Source organism: Mustela nivalis (assembly GCF_964662115.1).
Source record: "Mustela nivalis genome assembly, chromosome: 3".
NCBI lineage: Eukaryota > Metazoa > Chordata > Mammalia > Carnivora > Mustelidae > Mustela > Mustela nivalis.
Genome location: NC_139022.1, coordinates 74958880 through 74981111, shown reverse-complemented (window position 1 = coordinate 74981111; position 22232 = coordinate 74958880). Strand labels below are relative to the sequence as shown.

Sequence of the window (22232 nt, the reverse complement as noted above, 5' to 3'; positions counted from 1 at the left end):
CTCTCACTTCTCAAGCCCTTGTTCAAAATACACCTGTTTTGTTTTTTCTTTTTAAGATTTATTTATTTGACAGGCTCCCCGCTGAGCAGAGAGCCCGATGTGGGGCTCAATCCCAGGACCCCAGCATCATGACCTGAGCTGAAGGCAGAGGCTTTAACCCACTGAACCACCCAGGCGCCCCCAAAATACACCTTTTGATTCTTAGGATGTTATCATAGCTCCCCCAAATCCTTTGTTATTTATCGTTTTGTTACAAAATTACCCCCTCTGCCAAACACACGCTAAATTTTGTGGGCGGTTTACACACACACACACACACACACACACACACACTGCTGTTTGCCAGCACATTAGAGTCACTCGACAGAGAAAGGCAATCTTTTGGTTATAATCTAGAGAATTTAAGATTAGAAACTGTCACCTCACTATTAATGATCCTAACAAATCCCAAGACACTCTCATCTTTACAGAAGACAAAATCTAGACTATTAAATGAGAATTTTCATCCTTAGCTCTTAACACATAAAAGCTGTTACACTTACTAGAGCTGAAATCAGTGACTTTACAAAGCAGTTCTCATTAAGGAAATGGTGACAGCAGAAAATCTCCAGTATGTAATACATTCCCAGTTCCTGTATTGTTAGGGCTGGCTGCCCCTGGGAGAGCTTTTACAGGTGACGAGAGGGAAGCCTGGAGAGACGACTCCATCTGTCAGACCTGCCACTGACATCATAGCGGCAGCTAAGGGAATAGGATCATCTGGGTTGAACTCAGGGATCATGACTGCCCAGAGTAGCTTACAACAAAATCTAATCGACTCCAGCAAGCTTTTGTCTCTCTGCAGCCTGCCAAGCCCCAGCCTAGAGATATCAGAAAGGAGATTCTTCTCATTTTGCTTCTCCTTTAAAAAAAAAAAATTTTTTTTTTTTTTTTAGATTTTTTGGTTGTTGTTTATTTATTTGACAGACAGAGATCACAAGTAGGCAGAGAGAGCAGAGGGGAAGCAGGCTCCCTGCTGAGCAGAGAGCCCAATGTGGGGCTCCGTCCCAGGACCCTGAAATCACGACCTGAGCCAAAAGCAGACACTTAGCCCACTGAGCCACCCAGGTGCCCCTTGCTTCTTCTTTTGAAGGTTATATGAAAGAGAATGACGGCAACATGGACTTAACAACTTTTAGAATACTCTGTGGGTAGATTTCGGTCCCATACAAGCATAAATCAAACTTGGATGCTCTGTTAGGCAAACACTAAGCTCGTTTTTTATAAAAAGCATAGAAGCATAAAAAGGATTTTTCAAAACAAAATAAAACTCCTGCCTCTAATACAGTCCTTACATGCAATTATAGTCTTATTTCAATAACAGCAATAGTATTTATATCAGCCCTCTTTGGAAAACACCTCTAGGATTCTGAATACCATTTTTTGGCAGATTTGAGTATTGTTGAACATGTTTTCATTCTGTCCACGAATAATGTAATGGGGGGCATTCATTAATGTTGGGCTAGGCCACATGACTTGCTTTGGAATGGAACATGGGGAGGTAAGAGGGTAACACTTCCAACCCTAGTCCTCCGAAGCAACACGTGACCCCAGCCACAGGAAGATGATATGCCTGGAAAGCTTTCTCCAGCAGCATCTAGGTACTATACTGAATTCACCTATTCCAGAACCACCCAGCCAACCTGCAGATTTGCATCCAGAAGCTAAGCTACCCAGCAGGCATGCAGACTCATGCATGAGACAGAGCCACTTGTTGAATGCCCTGTGATTTGGAGATTACATGTTACACAGCAATAACTGATGGTTACGTGTTTGAACTTCATGTATTGATATTTTAGAAAATTTATTGTTACCAGAAATAGGGTTGCATTATGATGGTTTTCTCATTTTGGATTTAAAAAAAAAAATGGTGCCTAAAATGGTAATATTACGTATATATTCTTTAACTTGGTTTCTTTTAAACTAGAGGAATTTCAAAATGTTTTAAGCCTAGGTATGAGAAGGCAGCTCTCCAGAGTGACTCTCTGGAAGGGGACAGCTTGTATTTGCGTATGTATGTGTAGGGATGTTTGATCCAAAAGCAGACAAGTTCACAAACTCACTATTGTGTTTTCTTATGTGTGTTATCTCCTCTTTAGATGTCCTTTGATTGTGGTTTCATATCTTTTGTTGGTTTCTCACTGATTTTCATTTTCAGCCTCTGCCTGAAACTACTGTTCTTATGTTTTTGTGAATGGTCTCTTTTTCTCCCACACAATGAAAATGTCATCTGCATGTGTGAACATTTGCTGTATCCTTTATCTGTCAAGGATTTTTTGCTATTATGTTTAAAGAAAAGGCTTCCATTTTCCATTTCTGTTTAGAGACATCTTTTGAAGATGAGCAGAATGTGAAGCCAGCTTGATTTTTTAAAGGTCATGCACAAGAGCAGGAAAGCAGATCGGGAGGAGTGTGGAAAGTATGATAATCACTAGAATAATGAGAACTTCTTTAGGATGTTGGCATGGGAAGGAAACTAGACAGTCTAACCCTCTCATTCTGGAGATGAGGAAATGAAATGTTTGCCCTAGGTCACATTGCAAGGTAGTGGTCAGGCTTATAGAAGACTGAAAACAACACAAAACACCAAGAAGGGAGATAGAAAAAGGTAATTTTCCCAGAGCACACCCTCCAAAAAGAAATGTGAAAACAGTTTGTTTGGGGGAAAAGTGCAGAGAGCACTGGTAGGGGAATCCAAGTATGGTCCCCAGACCAGCAGCAAAGGCACTGACTGAGAGCTTGTTAGAAATGCAGACTCAGGGCACCTGGGTGGCTCAGTGGGTTAAAGCCTCTGCCTTTGGCTCAGGTCATGATCCCAGGGTCCTGGGATCCAGGCCGGCATCGGGCTCTCTGCACGGCAGGGAGCCTGCTTCCCTTCCTCTCTCTCTCTGCCTGCCTCTCTGCCTATTTGTGATCTCTGTCTGTCAAATAAATAAATAAAATCTTTAAAAAATTAATTAATTTAAAAAAATAAAATAAAATAATAAAATATTCTTAAAAAAAAAAAAAAGAAATGCAGACTCTCTGGCCCCACCCTACAGCTGCTGAATCAAAATCTGCATTTTATTCAGCCTCCCATGGGAGTCATAAGCACATGAAAGTTTGTGAAGAACAGCTGGAGTTGTCCTTCCTAGAGACAGGGGAGCTGGAGTCTTTATCTTCCAACTTCCCCCCTCTCCTATCCTGACCCCATTCTTCCTCAACTAAGGGCCGCTAACTCCCTATCACTTACACTGACTACAGGGCAAGAGCTCTCAGGCAGAGCTGTCCCTCAGTCAGGAGGCAGTGGGACCGTGTCAGCTTGTACTGGCTAGTGGAATGGTGAGGGCCGAGTGCATTCAGGCAAGGCACAGAAAGCCGTGATGCGTGATGTGTACACTGTGCTGAATATCAGAGGCAGCCGGGAGTTTTTTCATTTTAGGACTTGCCAACTTTTTCCAAATTCTCTTCCTCTTCTTTGCTCTTGGATCCTACACTTGAGATCCGTCTCACCTTGGGGAATTGGACTGTCTCATTTAGTACCTGGAGCCTCAAGCCAGCCTTTCCCCTGTTTGTCCCTGTGCTTCCAGTGGTCCCAGCTCACAGACAGACAAGCATCAGGTGTACAACCTCAGAGTCACCAGCTGCCCAGGGAGTGTAGCACTTGATTTGTTCGAACAAAAGCCGTGTATACAGAGTCCATGTTTTTCTCTTCCCCAGATTTGCTGGGCCCCACCTTCATCCCAGGCATGGCTCAGTGGACCCCTCTGGATGCCAACACCGCTACTTTGTCAATGTGCTGGACTATAGTGATTGTTTTCAAATATTGAACCTGGCTTGTGTCCTAGAATAAATCCCCTTGGTCATGGTGTGTAATTCTTTTTATACATTGCTGACTTCTGTTTCCTAATATTTTGTTAAGCATTTTTACATCTATATTTTTGATAGTGTTCAGTAGTTCTCTTTCTTTCTTTTTTACTTTCTTTGTTTTTTGGTCTGGTTTTGATGTCAGGTTCATAAAGTGAATCAGGAAGTATTCCCTCTTATGTTCTGGAAGAGGTTGTAGAGATTTAAATGTTTTTCTAGAATTCTCCAGTGAAACCATCTGAGTGCTGGAGACTTTTTTTGATAGGTTTCAAAATTATATATTCAATTATAAAAATAGTTTTAGAGCTACTCAACTTAGGTATTTGTACAGGGTGAGTTGTGGTAGTTTCTGGCGTTTGATGAATTGGTCCAGTTTATCTCAGAGAAGGTGGTTTACCAAGGGTACAGATTGAACTAACGCCTGATCAGGTGCTTTGATACCATGTGGCAGAAGCCTCCCATCTCCTCTTAGCCCCTGAAGTTGACCTTCCTTTTCCTCTAGTTACTTCTCAGATCTCTTCAGTCTCCTGCCCTCAGCATTCCCTTGTTTTCTAAGCTGGCTTTCAAATAATTCCCTAACTGTGGTTCTCAATATTTTCTGGCCTTACCCAGACATACTCAGAAACTGTGGGGTGTTTGAACAAGAATTGCATGTGATCCGGTTGCACACTAACGTTTAAGAAACACTGGGATGGATCCGTCATCGCAATCTTTCCCAAGCACGTCTTCAGTTTAACAGGGGCCCTTTATCATCACTAAAGGAACTCGTGACACGGGAGAATAAATCTCGGGTCCAGAGAGATGTGTTTGTATCTGAGCTGGATTCTACTCGATGGTGCCGATCTTGAATATGTCACTCAGCTTATTTGTGTCATTAGGTTTTCTTCCTTTTATAAAAGGGGGATGTTCTCCCTACTTCATAAGACTGTAATTTGATAACAAATGTTCTTGTGATCAACACTATTTACTGAGGGTCCTTTAATCTTCACAACAATCCTGGAAGTAATAATCCCTTTTTAGAGTTGAAGACTTAAGCCCAGATAATGTAATAAATACTCATACCATGCCCCACAGCCCAGTGAAGTGGGGGAATTATTTTAATGGCTATTTCACTGATGAGGAAACAGAAGCAATTTACCCAAGACCATCCAAGGAAGTCATAAAGCCAGGATTCAAATCCAGTAGTCTGGCTGTTATCTCAGCTAGGCTGAGAAGTTGACCAATGGGGTCAGGACTGCACGTTTAGGAAATGCGAGAGATGGGAGTTTACCCAGATCTTTCTAATTCCAAAGGCCATGCTTCTTCTAGTGTAAGCTGCTTCGTTCAGTCTGTTCTCCCATTCATTTGTTCAGTCAGTCACTCAGTGCCTATTCGTAAGTGCCTTCTGTGTCCCAGGGACTGTTTCGGGCATCAGATACATGAAATGGTGAGTTAAATAGAAGGAGTCTCTGACTTTATAGAATTCACAGTTTAATAGATAACAAAGGAGAGTGTGACAGAAACACATATTGTTCTAATAAGAATAAAACAGAATGATAAATACAGATGGAAACTTGCTGATGGCTGTGGGCAGCTCCTCAGACTACGTTGTACAGCTGACCATTTACTAAACTGAAGGTAAATCTTGATTTGTGTACATGTTTTTCAAACAATCACAAACTTACAGAGAAGTTGGAAGTACCCATACAAAGAACTTATTTTTCCCTGCAACTTTTTTTTTTTTTTTTTTTTAGATTTTATTTATTTATTTGACAGAGATCGCAAGTAGGCAGAGAGGCAGGCAGAGAGAGAGAGGAGGAAGCAGGCTCCCCACTGAGCAGAAAGCCCAATTCAGGGCTAGGACCCTGGGATCCTGACCTGAGCAGAAGGCAGAGGCTTTAACCCACTGAGCCACCAGTCACCCAAATTTCCCTGCAACTTTTGAGAGTAAGTTGCCAACCTGATGACCTGTTACTCCTAAATACTTTAGTGAGAGTTTCCTATTAACGGGGCATTCTCCTGTTGAACCAGAGTATACTGTCAAAGTGAGGAAGTTAACCTAAACACTTTAACCATCAATTCTCAGCTCATTTATGTTTCACCAATTGTCCCAATGATGCTTTGTGTTACACTCAGTGATTATCTCTCTTTGGTCTCCTGCTGTCTAAAAAGATTCTTCAGTCTTCCCCCTCCCTCCCCCCTTTCATGACCTTACTGTTTTTGAAGGCTACACGCCAGTTATTTTGTAGGATGACCCTCAGTCTGGGTGTTGTCTGACATCTCTGCATAACCAAGTAGAGTTTATGCATCTTCAGCAGGAATGTCACAAAATGTTGTGGTATTCTTTGAGCATTATCAGTTAATGCCCAGTTTCAATCTGTCCCATTTTTGATGATGTTCATTTTGGTCAGTTGATTAAGGTGCTGCCTGCAAGGCTTTTCTCCAGAAAATTTCCCCTTTGTAATTTATAAGCATTTTGTGTGAACGTACTTTGAAACTATCTAAATATCTTACTCTTTCAAGCTTTCAATTTATACATTAACTTATTTATATCTCTGTGGACTCATGACTTCCTATTCTAATCAATGGGATATAATCCTTATTATCATCATTTATTTTTATGCTCCAATTTAGTTGGGCCAGAGGAAACCCCCTCAATCTGGCTTCTGTGCTGTTGTTGTTGTGGAAATACTGGTTTTATTCTTTTGTGGTTCTTCATTTTCCAGTACAAGCAGATGTTCTAGGCTCATCTTGTATTTTTTCCTTCCTCAGCCCTAGAACTAGGCTTTTTTTTTTTTTTCAAAAGATTTTATTTATTTGACAGACAGAGATCACAAGTAGGCAGAGAGCAGGGGAGGCAGGCTCCCCGCTGAGCAGAGAGCCCGATGCGATGGGGCTCAATCCCAGGGCCCTGAGATCATGACCTGAGCCGAAAACAGAGGCTTTAAACCACAAGCCAACTACGAGCCCCAAACTAGGCATTTCTTGAAGGAAGCCTTGTTCCTTTTAGTGGGAAACAAAGAAGATGCAATAACATCTCATAAAACAACCTAAAAATGATGTTTTCAGACAATTCTACACTTTGTGAAGAGCGCTTATGCTTCCTGCTTAATAATATACTGCCTTAAATTTTAGAATCATTTAATATAAGCATGTCTTTTCTCTCCAAATAGATTATTTGATTAGTTTAACACATTATTTGATAACACACTATTTGATCAGACACTGGGCTAAGTGTAAGCTAAGACCCCTGTTCTTAGGGAGCTCTTAGTCTGGTAGGGAACACAGAAGGATAAATCAGTAGTGTAATGTGTTAAGGGCCTATCAAAAGATATGATGCACAGGGTCATGGGGACCCAGAAAAGGGAAGTTCATCTCTGCAAGGCCATGCCCAAAAAGTCTTCACTGCTTTGGCAATCATGCAGTAGGACCCAAGCATCCAAAGTGAGGGAGAATGCTTTTGGGGCTCTAAGAATTGACTAGATAAATGGAGAACCAGGCCTGATAGTGGGCAGGAGCAAAGACTATGCTTCAGAGCTGGAAAGCAGAGAAAAGTTGCTTATTACAGATTCTGGTACATCCTGTTTCTGCTCCTCCCTGTTGGACCATGGTCAAGATCTAAAGTCCCAAAAGAGAACATATACCTGATTAAGCTTAAGTCATATGTCTGTTTGTGAGCCTAGGGCTCAAGAAGAGCACAGAAAGGGGTGAAGTCTGTTTCTCGCAGTTTCAGTAGAAGCAAGATAAGTGCCTGGAATTACCTTTTCCTTTTTTTTTCTTTTGAAGATTCCACCCATTTATCTCCAGAGAGAGAGAGAGAAAGAGCGCACAAGCAGGGGCAGCAGCGGCAGAGGGAGAAGCAGGCTCCCTGCTGAACAAGGAGCCTGATGCAGGACTTGATCCCAGGACTCTGGGATCATGATCTGAGCCAAAAGTAGACCCTTAACCAACTGAGCCACCCAGGCATACTTCTCACTAAAATTAAGCAATTATTCTCCAGAGGCACCTGGGAGGCTCAGTCAGCTAAGTGTCCAGCTCTTGATTTTGGCTCAGGTCATGATCTCAGGGCTCTAAGACTGAGTCCCACATTGGACTCCATGCTCAGTGTGGAGTCTGCTTGAGATTCTCTCTTGCTCCCTCACTCTCTGCCCCTTCCCCACATGTGTGTGTACGCATGTACTTCCTTTCTGTCTCTTATAAATAAATAAATCTTTAAAAACACAGTTATTCTTCGAAAGGAAAGTAAGCTCTGATTAGGAGTGGATAGTGAGAGCTAGACAAATTTTAAAAATTACCAATGAGGTGCCTGGGTAGCTCAGTGGGTTAAGCCTCTGCCTTCAGCTCAGGGCAGGATCTCAGGGTCCTGGGATCGAGCCCCACATCAGGCTCCCTGCTCAGTGGAGAGTCTGTTTCTCCCTCTCCCTCTGCCTGCTGCTCTGGCCTACTTGTGCTCTCTATCTCTGTCAAATAAAAAATAAGATCTTAAAAAAAATTACCAATGAGCCATACAAGAACATTCAGTCATGTGGAAGACTATGGGGAAAGGCAAGTTCTTCGTAACGTTGTTGAACTGCTGGATCAAGCTTCACCTGAAAGCAACATTTTGGAGCTTTCCATTACATAAACAAATAAATCTTTCTTACGTCCCCTACTATTCTCCCTCCCCCACGTTTTGCTTTAAGACCATTAGAATTTGGATATCTGTCATGTGTAACCAAAAGATTTCTGATACACTATACAATGTTCTTACACAACTGCTGGCAATTCTTTTTATTTCCTATGAAAATATTCATTTCTTTATTTGTTCAATCTCTGAGTTACACAAGAGCTGCTCATTTTTAGCTTATGTCAGGTGAGTGATCCAGCTCATAGTATCATACTTTTATTTTAAGTCATTTTTCTCAGGTAGGTGATATACTTGTATAATGATGTTGGATTGTACCCTTTGTAGCATCCTAATAAAACAAAGGAAACACTATATTGGAAATAGGTGTTTTTTTTTTTTTTTAACATCAATTTTGAAATCAGTTTTTCAGCCATGCAGCTGATTGTGCTAGAGTAACAGAAGCCTACACAGTCATCAGTGTGTCCTCAAATCAGGCAACTGCTCAGTCACCAGTGGGCCTCACCACACACACCCAACACAGGTGCTGTTGGGTACAAAAAGCAGTGTCCAACAGATCAAGGTCAGTTCCCGTCCCTATAGGAGACTAAGAAAATGACCTAAGAAGAATGGGGATTTGCCACGCCACCCATTGAACAATGCGGGTCTGTTTCCATTCCCCTTAAATCTGGGCAGGCTTGTGACATCTTCCTATAATAGGGCGCACACTTTGTGACTATGTGATAGGTGACATCCAAGGCTTGGTCATAAAATGCCACGAGTTTCTGCCTGGTGCTCTTGGGACTCTTTCTGAAGGCAGCCAGCTTCCCTGTAAAATCCAAGAGGTTTGAGATTGCTATGCTCAAGAGGTATGTGGTAGGCCTCTGGTTAACAGCTCAGCTCCCAGATGATGGCTTTAACTGTCAGTCATCAGAGTGAGCCCTCTTGGATAACCAATCTGGCCAAGACTTGAGAAAGACAGAGCTTAGTTGACATCTTTTTGCAGGTGCATAAGACACTCCAAGCAACCAGCCAAAGAATTTCTATATTCCTGATATAGGATACAACTGTTTTCATAATAATATGGTTGTTGTAAGCTGCTGAGTTTGGGGGGGAATTTGTTATGCAGTGATAGTAACCAGAAGAGGGATTCAGAGTGGGCACATTCTCTCCATTTGTAACCCTGTCTCTAAAAGTTGTAGATCTTAGAGCAAGAGCCCAAATGGAGGCCCACACACCACATGTCTAAATATTTAAGGCTATAAATCAAGTGAGCAAATTGTTAAATAAAATATGTGCTATCATCTCATCTTAAAAATATACATTCATGATGACAAAATAGAAAGTTGGCAAAATGTAAAACAGAACCGAATTTAATTATTGTTACATGTATCTGTTCTGTGGATGGGCTGGTGATGTATGGATGAGTAACTGTTCCATATTGTAGAAAGTTACATGCCCGCTGTGTTCCACTGTGAAATGTACTGCCTCATTTCCCAAGGTCTCTTGAGTCAGGAATTAGAACAAGAGGGAGGAAAAGGAAAAAAAGATAGCATTCCTGGGAAATCTTTTGGCATGCCATAGAATCTATTGCATACATAACCATCCCACGGTAAAGTTTTGTCAAGTGAGTTAATTTCTCATTCCACTTACCTGAGAAAGTCTCCCACTCAGATTCTCATACTCTAAAGCGGTGTTTATTGCTGATACTGGAAAAAAATAAAACTTTATTAAATTCAAACACAGTCCCCTTTTGATTGATATCATAGGCACACAAGGTGAAGAGGCATTTTCCTAGGGCCTGTACAGTATTACCCATCAGACTGATATTTAGGCTAATGGATCATGCTGTTGTCAGTGCTGTGGGCCTGATCCCAAGTGGTAAAGCATCTCTTATATGCTTTAATACACATTTGGGGGGAGTGCACTTGTGATACATGTCCCCCTTTAAAGTGCAGGATCGGGGCAGAGGCCCCCATTTCTGTAAGGGCATTGGTACTTCATTGTTCCGTGACACAGGGACAGGTGTCTGGGGAATAACGGTGGGCATCTAATTAGGTAAGATTTTATCCACCTCCAGCTCCCAGACTCCAGCCATAGAGAACAGTGATGACACTGCAAACCTACTGTTAAGTGATTCATATTCAGTCACTGTTTTCATTCATTCAGTCCCTACTATACACCAGCTGCTCTTCTAGGCACAGTAATGAGTAAGGCAGATCTCCTGGTCTCTGAGAGCTCACATTCTAGAGAGAAAAGACCAAGGATAAACACTAAGTAAACAAAAAAGTAAGATAATTTGACATCAAAATAAATGCCATGAAGAAAATAAAGTACACAATGGGGCGAGGGCAGGCAGCTCTGGCTGTGAGGTCAGGAAGGAGCACTCTGGGGCAGGTGACCATTGGGTTGAGACCCAGTATAAGAGCGGGAGGCAGTAAAGCAAACATTGGGCAGATTAGCTAATTGGATTTCTTGATATTAGAGGGCTAAGAAGAACCCCTTTTTAAACCTCAGTACCTGCTGAACTTAAGTACTTTCTTGGCCCACTTTCTTGCCATAGTCTATAGAATAACAAATATAAAATCTTTCATACTTATGGAACTTTTGCCACCTTAATGATTAATGCAGAGAATATAGATGTAGAATCTGTTGTGATTAGACCAAATCTAACCCAGAATCCAGAACATACCCTACAAAATAAATATCTCTACTAGACTTTTTTATATTGGCTTACTTTTCTGCTTCTTTCTCAAATAGCAAAGCAATTCCTATTTTATATTTGAGAAAATAAACATCTTGTTACATGGTGGGAGATGGTGAAGCCAGGAACTGAACCTGACTTTAGAGTCAACTTAATGACTGAGATTATGACAGTAATTTTCCAGATATTTTTTACTATTTTATTATTCTTTATAATATTGCCACGGTTATAGTCTTTCTTTCATAATTAACTCGATACTTATTTTATTCTTAAGAGTTCGGTTTTTAAAAAAATAATTATAGCTTCAGAAATTCAGGGTATTTTATTGACATTTTTTTGGTAAAATAAAATTTTTTCCAAAACATAATCAAAATTGCAAGACAAAAATATCACTAGAACAGGAAAATGTATATGTATAGAGAATGGTTAAACATAAAAAATGTAATTTTAGCCTTTTAAAAAAGTCTTCATCAATAAAGCCCAACTTAATTTTTTGTTTTGTTTTGTTTTAAGCAGTTTAAATTATATACATTAACTCTGTGTAATTCTAAAAACATAGTCAAAGTAAAATACAAAACTATATAAAAGATGTGAATTCAAGTACAAAAACAACATATATATCTATATTTGATGATTCTGTGTAGCTATAGAGTACATCAAACTAACTGTAGTCTAATTCAGAACAAATTGCACAACCAAGTCAAGAAAATGTCCATAGTAAGTCATAGACAAATGAATGAAGGTTTTTAAAAATGACTGTCAAGGGATTTATTTCTAAAGTCTCCTATATGATCTGGCAACTGCTTCGGCTCAGGTCATGATCCTGGGGTCCTGGGATCAAGCCCCAAGTTGGGCTCCCTGCTCAGCAGGGAGTCTCCTTCTCCCTTTGCTGACCCCTTGCTCATGCGCTCTCTCTCTCTCTCAAATAAATAAAATCTTTAAAAAAACATCAGATTCTGTCAAGTCTGATGTTTGCCACTGCATGGCTTATTAGACAATGGGCATTTTAAGACCTTTTCATTAAAATTACTTTCCTGTGATATCATTTTCTCATCAGTATGTCTTCTTCATTTTCTAAACATTTCAGTTATTAAAATCTCAATCCAACATGAGTGTATTCTTAAGGTGGCCTTCTTCCCTGATGTGGACATTTAAAGTTCTCTTCAAATGGGTAAAAAAGAATAGACAATCTCCACAAGAATATGATGATGTCATAAAATATATTTTTATGCTTTACTACTCAGTTCTTGAAATAATGTTAGCAACTTTACCAGGTCAGAGTTTTAGAGCTTAGATACAATAAAAGTTCAGAATGTAGTCAAGGGGATAAAAGTCTTGTACAGATAGAGGCATTTTAAAAAATTCTTGTTAAATACATGAATAGGCTTAACACATCAAGTCAGGAACATATTTAATCACATTATTTTGGGCTTTCATTACCTCTTATGTGCTTCATCTAAGGGGATGTTGTTTTCTTCCTTTTTGTTTTTTGTCCTAGAGGTTACACATATTCTTTATTAGGAACATATCTCTATCCTCCCATTTGTGGGAGTCAAATTTTTATGTTTTGTTTCACTTAAACATTAAATCTGAAGCCATAACACTCCTAGAAGAAAATAGAGAGTAAAAGCTCATTGACAGTGGTTTTGGCAATGATTTCTTGGTTATGACACCAAAAGCACACGCAATGAGAGCAAATTAAGTACGATTATATCAAACTAAAAAGCTTCTGCACAGCAAAGGAAGCAATCGACAACAGGAAAAAGTAACCTACAGAATGGGAGAAGAAAATCTTTTTAAAGATTTTATTTATTTACTTAACAGAGAGAGAGAGAGATCACAAGTAGGCAGAGAGGCAGGCAGAGAGAGAGAGAGAAGGAAGCAGGCTCCCTGCTGAGCAGAGAGGGGCTTGATCCCAGGACCTGGAGATCATGACCTGAGCTGAAGGCAGAGGCTTTAACCCACTGAGCCACCCAGGTATCCTGGGAGAAAATATCTTCAAACCATGTATCTGATAAGGGGTTAATATCCAAAATATAAAAGGAATTTTTACAATTCAAAAGCAAAAAAAAAAAAAAAAAATCTGATAATCTGGTTTAAAATATGAGCAAAGGACCTGAAAAAGACATATAGGTGGCCAACAGGCGCCCAACATCACTCATCATCAGGAAAATGCAAATCAGAACTACAATAAGCTATCACCTCACAACTGTTAGGATGTTACTTTTTAAAACAACAACAATGAGAAAGAAGTGTTGACAAGGATGTGGAGAAAAGTGAAGCTTTGTACACTACTGGTGAGCATGCAAATTGGTACAGTCATTACAGAAAACAATATTTAGGTTTCTCAGAAAATTAAAAAACTACATGCGGTCCAGTTATCCCACTCCTGGGTATTTACCCCAAGGAATTGACAGGATCCCAGAGAGATACCTGCATTCCTCTGTTCATTGCAGCGTTATTCACAAAAGTCAAGATATGGAAACAACCTCAATGTCCATCCACAGATGAATAAATTAAAAAATGTTGTTCATATTACAGTGGGAAGTTATTCAGCCTTAGGAAAAGGGAAATATTGCTATTTGCAACAACATAGATGGATCTGGAGGATATTATGCTAAATGAAATTAATCAGACACAGAAAAACAAGTACTGCTTGATTATACTTATATGTGGAATCTAAAATAATAAAATAGAAACAGAGGGTAGAAAGTTTTGGTTGTGCAGGGTAAGTCTGGAGATCTGATATATGGTATGGTGCCTTTAGCTAACAATACTGCATTAGAGACTTACAATTTTCTATGAGGGTGTATCTTTTGTTAAATGTTTTTACCACCTATATATACACAAGTAATAATAATAAAGGGGCAGGAAGGGTGTGTACTCATCTCCAGACTCATTGAGTTGTATATATTATACAGCTTTTTCTGTCAAGCATACCTTAATAAAATGTTGAAAACAAGCAAACAAAACATAAAAGCTTTAAAAATTTCAAGAATTTTACTGCTTTTTGATGTCAATCATGGAGATATACTAATGCTGATATTTCTAGACACCTTTAATGCTCTCACCCACCTTTGATGTTCGGGGAGAGGAAGGTTACTTTGGCAAGGAGTGTGTATACTCATTCTGTGCCCAGCAGACATGTAGGCCATCCTGGCCAGTGGTGTTCTCTGGGTTCCCTCTCTACCTTGCCTATACCCACCCTTTAACTTTAGCCTTTGAGTGGACATGTGAGTCCTTTGGGACACAGTAAGATCACCCCATTTTAGTCGGCATACTCCCTAGTTCATTTTACTTGCCTACCTGTGAAGGAGGAATTCTTATCTCATGGACATAAGCAGTTAATTATTGTAAACAATCATTAAGTACTCAAGTTTCAGAAATATGACTGTGATTTAATTATTTTCCTTAAGAACATATTATTTTAATTTTTGAAAGCCATGCAATTAATTAATGAGTTGTAACTCGGTATAATTGGCACACCACCAAGAGTGCCACTTCCCCCTATATCAGGGGTTGAACTGAATGAATGTGTTTGGATGAAAACTACTGTATTGGCATGTTTTGATGAAGAAGATTCACAGAAAAAAAATTCATAGATGAAATGAGCAAGCATCTAAAGTTTAAGTTATTTATAGATTTAAGTTATATTTACAGTTTATTGTGAGTCTTAGAAGCCTGGATACATTTACTGTTGGAACTGTTGATTGAAGAAGTAAGTGTGGCTTGTTGTAAGACAATCAGGTCATAGCTTCATTCACGTAAGGACCAATAATTAAAGATGAGTAGACATGCTGTTTCCCTCCTTTGATCTCCCCTATTGTTTAAAAATACTGAGAAGTATTTGGCTGAAAGTGTTACTATACTTTCAGAATATTCCATTAGAGCTAATATATAAAATATTAATACATTTGTTTCAGTGTTGTAATATGCTTTATTTTTAAAAATTTATTTATTTATTTATTTGACAGACAGAAATCACAAGTAGGCAGAGAGGCAGGCACTGAGAGAAGGGAAGCAGGCTCTCCGCCAAGCAGAGAGCCCGATATGGGGCTCGATCCCAGCAGCCTGGGATCATGACCAAGTTGAAGGCAGAGGCTTTAATCCACTGAGCCACCCAGGCACCCCAGTGTTGTAATATGCTATTAAAAAGCAGAGTGAACTTCAAGGATCATATGCCTACCTAATACTGCATACCTAACATTTATCAGTCGAAACCAGAATCATTTTTAAGAAAAAATGTTATCAGCTCATTGTAGCGCTCTCATTTCCTACCAACCACAGGAAGATTCCCTTGTTCCTTCCCTTAAAAGCTGCTAAAACCCAGACAGGCAAGTAAAAGTAAAAACAAAACCAAACCCCCAAAAATAAAACCAAGCTTATGCAATATAAAGTATAAAATCCTAAAAATGCCAATAAGGGATTAGAAGTTAAAAGTAAGATTTACAATAGGTTTTGTAGGTTCCTGTGGGAAATGACAGAGGGGGCTGGTGCCAAGGAGGCTGGCAGTTGTGGTTCATTTTAGGTATCTGCTAACTTGTGCTGTATTGATTCGAGGAACAACCTGATCAGCGTTTAGTAACATTGTTTCTATAAAAGGACTCCAGGGACCAATGGGGAGAGATATAAGTAGGAACAGATCGAGAAAGATGACTGACAACTGGCTTGCATGTACACAGTGGGTCTGGTAATAGAGATGAGTATGGTTAGCCCCGAAACAAAACATCCTGAAAAATTGCTTAATGGTGAATTGAGTTCTTTTATCAAAATGTAATCATTCATCATAGAAAAAAAATTACAGCAATTGTGAGACGCCATTACCAGTTGTTATAATAGTTTAAGATCTGTATTGACTTGGCTTTTAGTTACTGTGTTTTCCTGGAGTCTTTCTTGTCTTAATAATATTCCAAAAAAGATTGGACTTTTTTTTCCCAGGGTCTAAGTTACTCCTTGAGGAATAAAGTAGGTGTTTCAAGAGCCACATTAATCCTTTTGAACTAATAGCTACTCATGAAGGTGCATTAACTTTTCAATAATTCTAAATAGTACCTTAACTTCAAGGACTAACTCTAGGTACTAGAGATAATAGAATTCCCAAATGAGATAAGAGAGAGAGAGCGAAGCAGATATATAGAGAGGATTTAATGCAATTCTACTCACAAAACTTACGTGAATTACTTGCTGAGCAAGTCAGATTTCAGCTGATCAAGATAATGAATTATTGAATAACTAATTAATTTCTTCAGTGACCTGCAAGAGTATTCTCTATGCATTCTTCTAACTGTGAAAGGAAAATAGGTGTCTTTTTAGTCCTTTTTTTTTGAAGTTGCCATCCCCATGCCCATCTTAATTCATACCATTTGCCTTAAACTTGGCTTGAGAAATGAGCCCTTGTGATCCAGGCAGAAGCTGTCAAACTTTTCGCGGAAGGAAAGGGAGTGTAGTGCCCAGGCCCTGTAAGTAAATGGAATTCTTTCAAAGGAAGAGGGAGGAGTCAAGGATGGAGAAGCCAACCCTGCCAATACATGTCTTGGTCTTTTGCAGTAAGACTCCTCTTCTGGCCTCATCTCTTCTGAAATGTAAAGGTCAAAGGAAACTTCACACAGCACCCTTTACATCTCAGTGCACCTGCTAAATATCTTAGAAGAATAAAGAATTCCTAATGGGAAACTAATCTTATAATTCTTTGTTTGCATTCCTGAATCATGCAGATTCTACTTTCCACTTCAAACAGTTCTACATACAAACCAGTTCTTTGACATTTTGGATCTTGTATTTGAGGCTGAAAATTTTTTCTACATACTCTTTTAATATAATTGCTGGAAATAAAAATTAGTAGCCAAGTAGCTATGGAAGGAATGTCTTGAACTCTAAACACATTTTGAATACTTAAGCTCATTTCCACCTTTTAAACAAATGGTAAAATATAAATTCAACTTATGAAGTAAAGAAGCATTTACTCTAAAGAGTCTGAAAGCTGATATATGTTAATAAATCACTGTACATATATACTCTCTCTCCCCAAAGCCAAAATTACTCAGATATTTAAAAAGAATCTCTTTTGGTGAAGTCCCTAGTTTCTGAATTCTGTATAGGTTTTTATGCCAGAAACAGTTATGAATTGTCTTAATTATTGGCATTTGTATTGAAAAATAGTTATCATGTAACTTATTTTTAGCAAGTGGAATCAAGATCACCACCAAGCGTTCTATAATATAAAGCCTATAGTACACATTTTCATCTACAACAGGAAGGAATCTGCACAACAGATTAGGAATTAACTGTATGCCTTTAACTTCTGAAGTTTATGTAGCAGTTTATGATTAATTACTCATCTTGGTAAATGCCAATTTTTCTACTCATTAGGAGTGTTACCCATAAAAATAAAGCCATCAGTTATCTTACCAGTAAAAATGGATTTGGGAATAGCAGAGAATTGCCATTCAGGATGTGCAAGCCATGGCAAAAGCATAGGCAAGAACTGAGAACAGGTGAGGAACACTCTCTTTTAGAGGAAGGGGGGTGATTGGGAGGGACAGTTATAAACAAAACATCCATTGGAGTCAACTAGGAGTTTGAAGTGTAGTGGCTTTTTACTAGTTGTGTTTTGACAGCCTTTCATTGGCTAGGCTATTGCTGGACCAGAAGAAAAGGTTTCTTCCTTCCGCTGGGGTAGTGAAGCGTAGGCTTCTTCCTGTCAGGAATGCAAGGTCCGTCTCTTCCTGTGGTAGGTATCCAACTGACAATTAGCAGTAGAACAAGCGAGCGCCCCCTGTTGGCGTCCTCACTTTCCCTTCCTTTCACTACTTTTTCACAGGAGTGAGAACATCTATTTGTGCAAGGACAACAAAGAAGATTATCTACTTTAATCATTTATCTGCTCCAAAACTCCTCTTCAGTTGGATAAACTCATACATTTCCAATGCCACTTTAATGCACAAGTGGGATGAACAGAACCTCCTTTTTGAGGCCCAGTATAAACTTGATGAGAAGCAGTACTGCCAAGTAAACCAGAAAGATATTTTATTTTAAACAGATTTCAAATGAACATCTATGTTTTCTGGAACATAAACTTTTCCAATCTGTATTTCATGTTTTCTGAAGTGCCTACTGCCAGAGCGAAACAACACAATATTTCTGGTTACTTGAAGGAAAAACTTACTATTAGTTATTCATTTTTGCAAATACACAGTTCAGTAACTCTCTTTTACACAGAAACATTATGCAAACCTTTCTAGCATTTGAAAATATGGTAGCAAATACCTTTCCAAACAACAAGGTTTTAAATCATCTGGGAAGTGAGGTAATCAGAGACAGCTTGCCAGACCTCTGTTCACCCTGGACCATTTTCCCTCCGAGATGATTTAAGAAGCTCATTTTAGAGCTACTCATGGCATACAAGTTCTATAGAGATTTGGGCTTTGCATGCTTTACATTCTAAAGTGAGCTTTACTGGACCATGTAATTTTGCACCCAGAAATCTTTCAGCAAGATTACTATTTTTGAGAAGAGTCTGAGATTATTGCACTGCCTCGATTTCACACAGTATTTTTGCTAAAAGGATTGAATTTTCAACTCTGATGAGTCAATATTGAGAATTTGGTTATGGTCTGATTTTGTGGAGTAATTATTCCTAGACACACTGGCAGTGGATTTACAAATCTATCTTTGGTGCAAATTAGATTTGGCTCCTATGTCGGTTTTGATTTGGTTATTTATTTGGTCCAATAAATTTCTTATTAGTAGCTGTTATAGTGAGCATTTCAATTTTGAATCTGGGAACTTTTATGGTGAGATAGATCTCCTGAAATTGCTAATGCTTCTATTTTCATTTAACACTTTCATATATGCCCTGTATTTTTTAAAGTGCTAATTGGATTCTCCTTTTTAAATAAATATATGTTTAACTCTCTGGAGTTTTTTCATTGAATCACAAAGTATGCTGACATAAATACTTCTCAACTAACGATGAAGTAAATACATAAAAATTTGACTAGTAACTACTTGTTGGAATAGCATGCTGAGTTCTCAGAATTAAAATTAATATCACTTTCAATGACTAACAATTTGTTCTGTTTAAACAATTTTGAGACCATTTAGTATGTGTAATATCCCTTCAGTCACAGTGAATAATAAACTAAGTTGATGACAAAACAGTGAGCACCACGAAAGAATATATAGAGAATAATACATTTGACTTTACAATTCTTAAGCCATTTCTTTCTCTGAAACAGTGTTTACATAAATAAGTAATGTTGGATTCTTTTATACAATGTATACTCATTTATATATTATATGCGATAACTGAGATTAAATTGCAAGCACATTTAAATGCAATTTTTTTCATGTACATAACTAGACATCAAGAGGTTCCTCCCTGTTACCGTCAAGAATTACATGCTGTAAGATGCGAAGACACAATCTTGTGAGAAAAACTTGAGACCGTTGTAGATTGAGAAGAGCAGCTATAGCCAAGCAGAACCAGACACATACTTCAACAGAAGCTTTGCAAACTGAATGAGACAGCTAAACATTTAAATGTACAATGCCTATTGGCTCTACATCTTTCCAGAAAGAGATGCCATATTTCTCATCAGACAATTTGTGTTGGGAGTAAAACTTCTGGAGTTTCTTTATGAGTCTCTATGCCTCTTTCAGTATAAAGTGTTTTTTTACTTTGAAGAATACATTGAAAGTGGGGGGAAGGGGAAACTGGAGGAAGGTGGTCAAAAGGTTAAAACTTCCTGTTATAAGTAAGTACTGGAGATGTAATGTACAACAAGGTGACTATGGCTAACATGGCTATATAATATTCAGGGGAGTTAATAAGAGAGTAAATCCTAAGTGTTCTCATCACAAGGAAAAAAAAAATTGTTCCCTTTCTTTTCTTTTTATTGTATCTATAAGTTAGTTGAACCTATTCTGGTAATCATTTCATGATAGAGGGAAATCAAACCATCATGCTATATGCCTTAAGCTTATATAGTGATGTAAACAAATCCAACAAATACAATGCAGACATTTGGGGGTGACTGCAAACATTGAATTTAGATTGGTTGTTAGATAATATTAGAGAGTTTCTGTTAAATTCAGCTATGATAACACTGTTGTTATATAGCATAAGTCAGCAAACTAGCTGGTGAATCATATACCTACTTTTGTAAATAAAGTTTTATTGGAACATACAAAAAGAACACACTGAGCTATGAGAATAAATACTTGATGACTTTTACTTAATACTTGATACTTATTACTTGGGGCTGGGTATGCAGACACTTTAACCCCTTTCCCTCCTTTTGGACTCTAACACTGTTATCTCATTTACCAAGAGGAGCTGAGAATTCTGCTGACTTTCATTTATCTACGCTAAATCTTATCTTAGTTATAGGACTCCTACCTGTTTTAAATCAGGGACCATTCAGTTGCCTTGTTACCCACCCTCCATCTCCCAGAAACCCAGTCACCTTGCTACAATTGCCTAACAAGTTACTTGAAGTAACCTTTGGCTCAGGAAGATATCTGGCCATTGGAACCTACTGCATTTTCCTTTCTAATCACTATGTACAAATGTGCTGCTTTGCTGAACTGGAAAGCCTCATTTGGATCAAAACCAGAACACTAGAAACACTTAATACTTAAACACTCTTAAATACTGTGGAGCCAGTATTAAAGAATTTATTGGAAAAAGATATATTTAATTTATATCTAGGATGAATTTTAAATCTCAGTTATAGATCTTTCTCCTCCTAAGTTTTTATTTTATCTATAGAGTAGTGTGCAGGACCTACTTCAGAATCTCTGTCTGGACAGTGGTGAACTGAGATTATCATCTGTACAATTCATCAGAAAGATAAATGGCACTTGAGGAGAAGCATAGTTTTGCATAAATTGCCTGCATAATTGCTTCAGATTTCCACATTATATGTAATACTGTTTGGAATAAAATAGAAAAATATTATCCATGAACAGATATTTGATAACCATAATAATTCTGATATTTGATAACCATATTAATTCTTTCTGGCATTTGGTTTAGTTATATGACCACATAGAAGCACCCACATAGACTTTTCTTAATGCATATAAATTCTTCAACATTACAGACTCCTGGTTTTTATGTTAGGCATAATGTCTACCTATCAGTCATATACACAGATTCACATTAGTTTTATTTTGATTTATCATTCAGAAACATTTAAGCCTGCTCCCGATGAATAATTTTCCTTACTTTTTCTATAAGTAATAAAGCAGAGGCTAGAAATGAAAGGGTAGAAATTGTAAATGAAAAGTTGTATTTTTAAAATTAAGTGTGAAAACAGGTGCCAAATTAAGGGACATTTATGTACATTTTAATGGCAACTTTCCCCATTACATGAATAGCTCAGGTATTTGTACAAAGACAGTAAGTGATAAATTCATTTGAGAATAAATGCCATTATGGCCACGTGCACATGCACGCACACGCACACACATGCATGTTAAATTTACACAATGTGTCAGGTAGCTGATGACCACGGTTGAATTAAGGATAGCAGATTACTAAGAATCATCCCAGATTCCAATTATATTTATACATAATTTGTGCATTTGTAAAAACCTTACAAATAATTCTGTTTTTCCAGGATGACATTATGGGTAACAATTTAACACATGTGGTAACAAACAAACAAACATATTAAACCTTAAAATCATAATTAGGTAAATTAAACAATCCAATTAGCTCATAGCTATCATGAGTAAAGACTTCTATGAATAAAGACTTCTCCATTTTCCATATCAGAAAAAACAGCATGTCTTTTATTCATTCTAACATACAGTTTCTGTTAAGCTTTTAGTTTTTTCAAGGCAAGGAAAATGAAACATTTCAAAATATGATCTGGTAGAAAGTACTATACACATTTTAATCTGTAGTTTATATTAAGAAAATTTCTAAGGTATTGCTAAGTATAGATTTGTTTTCAAATTATGTAAACTGGACAGATTATTTGAATTGCTTTCTAATAACTAGATAGTTAATTACATATTACTGAGCAATTTTACCAGGACATGATGGAAATT

General features: G+C 38.1%; 1 long non-coding RNA gene across 2 annotated transcripts; it reads right to left on the bottom strand.

Annotated features, from left to right (window-relative positions):
- Positions 1-3360: 3360 nt before the first annotated feature.
- Positions 3361-20161, bottom strand: LOC309861652. Of its 2 annotated transcripts, XR_014310090.1 has the most exons (4): positions 16344-20161; positions 12612-12777; positions 10595-10713; positions 3361-10176 (listed from the first exon to the last, which is right to left on the bottom strand). It is a non-coding gene; the product is annotated as an uncharacterized lncRNA (long non-coding RNA). The 2 variants fall into 2 exon arrangements; XR_014310091.1 differs by lacking the exon at positions 16344-20161 and having other exon boundaries at positions 12612-12972.
- Between the last annotated feature and the right edge of the window lie 2071 nt (positions 20162-22232).